The sequence below is a fragment of the Zingiber officinale genome, chromosome 9A, assembly GCF_018446385.1.
Source record: "Zingiber officinale cultivar Zhangliang chromosome 9A, Zo_v1.1, whole genome shotgun sequence".
Lineage (NCBI taxonomy): Eukaryota > Viridiplantae > Streptophyta > Magnoliopsida > Zingiberales > Zingiberaceae > Zingiber > Zingiber officinale.
The window spans coordinates 100393157-100398336 of NC_056002.1; positions in this window are offsets into that span (position 1 = coordinate 100393157).

Genomic DNA, 5180 nt, shown 5'->3' on the forward strand with positions numbered 1-5180 from the left:
TGCATTTGCTTGAGCCTTCATTTTTTGTTCAACAGTCCACTTGGATGACTCAAGCATTTTTCCATTTTCAGTTGGCGCCATGAATCCCTCCGTGATTGAGAACCACATATCAATTTCGGTCATGAGATAGTGTTCCATGCGGCTCTTCCAATAAGCAAAATTGCTGCCTTCATAGAATGGTGGTCGTGAAGTACTATGTCCCTCCTTCATTGACATCTTGTAGCTCTTTAACTTGTGCTTTCTTGACGATGAATCCTCAAAAGCAAACCAATGCTCTGATACCACTTGTTAGGATCGGTTGAGCTAGAGGGGGGTGAATGGCTCACTTCTTTTTCTGACCAACTTTGTTTTGCACAGCGGAAATCTGAAGGCAATGCTAACACCGGTATTTACTTGGTATCCACCTCCTCAAGGAGGTGACTAATCCAAGGATCCACACCACTCACACTCTTTCACTATCAAAAACCCTCCTTCTCGGAATCACACCGAAGGTGGAGAAACCTTAACAGAAATACACCTCTCCCTTTTCTTCAAAATAAATATCACAAAAGCTACAAAGAAGAAGTAGAGAAGGATTACAAGATTTAACCAGCTTCTTCTTTGCAGGTGAGATTTCAGTACGTAGTAGAGAGGAGCTTGAACCCTTTGCTTTGAATCTTTATCACTTGAGAGCTTTCAAAAGGCTTGGAGAGCAATGGAACAGTATAGTGTTTTCTTGTGTGTGTTTTCCCGTTTCTTTCCGTGCTTTATACGTTGAGAAAACTAGCCGTTTCTCACGCCGCCGTCGCCGTGGATCGATTGAGGTCATATTCCAATCGATTCACAACTATCCGTTGGAAGCCATCGCGTCAAGATCAACGGTGCAGATTCTTTTATTTGACTTGGATCGATTGGGGCAGCGTTTGAATCGATTCAAACGCTTGCTCATGAATTTAGCAGCTGCGTGAATCGATCGGCCGATCGATTCAATAACTTGAATCGATCGGCTGATCGATTCAGAGTGATTCTGTGCTTCGCACAGAATGTTCACGGATCGATCGGCCGATCGATTCAGTACCTTGAATCGATCGGCTGATCGATCCAGACGCATTCTGTGCTGCGCAGAACTTTACCAATCTATCAGCCAATCGATTGCCTTACCTTCAATCGATCGGCTGATCGATTCAGAGGCAATTTGCCGCACAGCCATGTCTGAATCGATTTTCCAGTCGATCTCTGACAGTGAGCCTATCACATACATAATCTTGTGACTTGCAGGAGGTTTCTCTTGCCAAGAATCCGGTTCCCGACCTTCTTGGACTTCTCTTGCCTTGCATCTGGTCTTCTGACCTGCAAGAACTCTTTTTGCCAAGAATCCAGTCCTCGACCTTCTTGGTCTTCTCTTGCATCTGGTCTTCTGACCTGCAAGAAACTCCTCCTGCAAACTCACAATGCATGTTAGTTCCACCGTATTAACCTAAACTTAAATAAATGTCAACACATTGAAACTTCCAGGGCATGATTGCACCAACATCTGGTCCTCTTGATCCGAAAATAGGAGCCCCCACTTTCTTTGTTCGAGGGCAATATTGTACCCACATGGTTCAATCAAACCATAGCTCTTATGCACAGCCGGCGGTTAAACCTTCTGGTAGTCCGGGCTCTGATACCAATTGTAGGATCAAAAAGAATTTAGATATCTCCACAATTGCATGATATTGTCCACTTTGGGCCTAAGCCCTCATGGTTTTGCTCTTGGGCTCTCCCCAAAAGGCCTCATGCCAATGGAGATATCTTTCTCTTATAAACCCATGATCTTTTCCATATGTTTTCAATGTGGGACTATGTTTGCAACCTTGCAACCCCAACAAAAAGCCCTCACGCTAGTGTCAAAGACTCTCGACCCGTTCAGGCGAGTTATAAATGAGTTAAGCTCTGACGCCTCCAGACTCTTAAGCTATTCGATCATATTATAAGAGAGAAAATCCCTCTCACTAAAGGTGTCAAAGACTCATGTGTTGTTCGGCCATGTTATAAGCAAGCGAAGCCCTCATTAAGGTGTTACAGACACATGTGTCATTCAACTGTGTTATAAGTGAGTGAAGCCCTCACGCTAAAGGTGTCAAAGACTCACATGCTATTCAACCATATTATAAGCAAGAAAAGCCCTCATGCTAAAGGTGTCAAAGACTTACGTGCCACAAGGTCGTGTTATAAGCGAGCAAAGCCCTCGCATTAAGTGTCAAAACTCTCGACCCATTCAAGCGAGTTATAAGTGAGCTAAGATCTCACGCCTCCAGACTCTTGAGCCGTTCAACCAAGTTATAAGTGAGCAAAGCCCTCGCGCTAAGTGTCCAAGACTCTCAACCCATTCGAGGAAGTAATAAGTGAGTCGAGCTCTCACGCCTCCAAACTCTTGAGCTTGTCGGCCAAGTTATAAGCGAGAAAAGGCCTCACACTAAGTGTTAAAAACTCTCGATCAGTTTGGGCTAGTTATAAGAGAGTTGAGCCCTCACGCCTCTAGACTCTTGAGCTGTTCAACCAAATTAAAAGTGAGCAAAGGCCTAGTGCTAAGTGTCAAAGATAGTTTTTTGAGTCATTCAGCTGAGTTATAAGCAAGCAAAGCCCTCGCGCTAAATATGTCAATTCACGTGCCACTCCACTGTGTTATAAGTGAGCGAAGCCCTCGCACTAAAGGTGTCAAAGACTCACATGCCACTCGGCCGTATTATAAGCAAGTGAATCACTCACGCCAAAGGTGTCAAAGACTCATGTAGTGTTTGGTCATGCTATAAGCGAGTTCAACTTACGTTCTACGTATTACGCAAACAAATCGAAAAAGCCAAGTCTCCTATGCTGAGAATAAGCTAAAAGATCGCAAAACTCCATAACAGAGAGCTTAAAAGTGTCAAACGGGTGCGCATAGATTCATACTTAGAAAGATTTTTTACAAGTCGCCTTTAACGGGTACAAGAAGCTAATGCCAAATTTGTAAAAAAAAGAATTACATGAGATAGTCAAGCGCGTCGTCTAGGAGCGAATTCACGATCTTCTCCCTCTTTATAATGTTGTTCGAAATCTCAGGAGAGAGGTAGTCGTTGTCCTTCAACTGTTGGAGCGTTCCATCAATGCCATAGTCAAATAGCCGGAGAGTCCAATCGTTGAACATCTAGTTGAAGTCTGGGGAGCGGAAGGTACTTCACCCTAAATGATTCCAGCCGATCGGGTTCCTCCTCCTTAAACTTGTGGAATTCAGATTTAGAAGCCTCCAACTCGGCCTTTAGTGCAGCTAGCTCGATGTCTTTCTCACCAATTATTCATTTATGCTCCTCGAGCTGGAGCTCACTCGCCACCTATTCGGTGGTTTAGCTGACCTACTCGGCTGCTAAAGTTGCTTCAGGCTTCTTTGCCAAGAGCCGAGTCTCCTTGTATTTGATATCCAGGTCTTCAATAGCTCGGAGCTTCCTGGCATTGGCAGAATTAATCTTTGACTCAAAATGATGAGCTTGCTTGGTTAGCCGGTCGAGTTGGAGAGATTGATTGTCTTGTTTTTCTCCATCGTGAGCGCCTGCTTGGACCCAGCAGCTGCTCAAAGATGGTGTCTAAATATTTCTTCAGCTAGATCACCTCCGCAGCCAACTGCTCGACCCAAGCCCGCGAGGTGTCTACTTACCCGATCAGGGCTCGTAGCTGCTAGTTCTCATGCTCCAGGAAGGCCAACCTTTGTCACATAGCTAGACTTTCCACCCAGAATTGCAATTGAAAGAGGCCAGCTAGTGCCAACCGAGGAAAGTGAACCAAAGATTTTGGCTAACTTACCCAATTGATTTATGACTAAAAATATCGGCAAGCTCCCTGGGCGAAATGGTCACTGCTTTGTGTAGGATCGAAAAGAATATAGATATCTCCACAATGGTATGATATTGTCCACTTTGGGCCTAAGCCCTCATGGTTTTGCTCTTGGGCTCTACCCAAAAGGCCTCATACCAATGGAGATATCTTTCTCTTATAAACCCATGATCTTTTCCATGTGTTTTCAATATGGGACTATGTTTGCAACCTTGCAACCCCAACAATCCCCCCCTCAAACAAAGGACCATGGGCTTCCCACGTCCGATCCTTGACCCACCAGGTCTTCCTGCCCCTCGGTCTATCCGACCTACTAGGACTTCCTGCCCCTCGGTCTACGCGACCTACTAGGACTTCCTTGCCTAGCCGCAACTAGGACTTCCTGCCCCTCGGTCCACCCGACCTACTAGGACTTCCTGCCTGGTGTCTGGTCCTCTTGATCCGAACATAGGAGCCCCCACTTTCTTTGTTCAAGGTCAATATTGTACTCACATGGTTCAATCAGACCATAGCTCTTGTGCACAGTCGGCGGTTAAACCTTCTGGCAGTCCGGGCTCTGATACCAATTGTAGGATCGAAAAGAATATAGATATCTCCACAATGGTATGATATTGTCCACTTTGGGCCTAAGCCCTCATGGTTTTGCTCTTGGGCTCTACCCAAAAGGCCTCATACCAATGGAGATATCTTTCTCTTATAAACCCATGATCTTTTCCATGTGTTTTCAATATGGGACTATGTTTGCAACCTTGCAACCCCAACACTTTGGCTCTAGCATCTACCCAGGTCAACGCTAGGGAACCTTGGATTTTGATTTGGTGCTCTGGATTTTGATTTGGTGCTCATCGGTTGGCAAGCATATGATGGCCCTGATGTGTCTACGACCGCTCAGATCTGAAGGCTCTGAGGTGGCCTTGCCCTTGAACTTGGACATGGGGGAGGAACGAATAATGGAAGTATGGGCTTTTGTGTTGACCGACGAAGGCAGCGGATAGGAGATCAGTGGCATGAATATCGTCCTGAACGACAACCCAGATAATGAGGGAGTCTGATCAGAAGAAGGAGGAGTTGGTAGGACAGCCTCCCTCTTGGGAATTATAGAGGAAGAAGCCTCGCCCTGCTTAGACGGAGGTCGAGGAGTCGCTACGGGAACAGGGACTTGCAGAGCTAAAGTTGTCAAACAAGAGGAAGACTCCACTCGGTGCCTCTTGCGGTGCTGGATCAACAGCTCGCCAGAAGTGGCTGACTCTGACGGAATCATGGTCAGCGCCATAGAGGGGTTCTTGGGTGTTAGCTCGCCAGTATTTTCCATGCGTCTCTGGTCCTACCCAGCTTCCCCCTACTTCATCGGT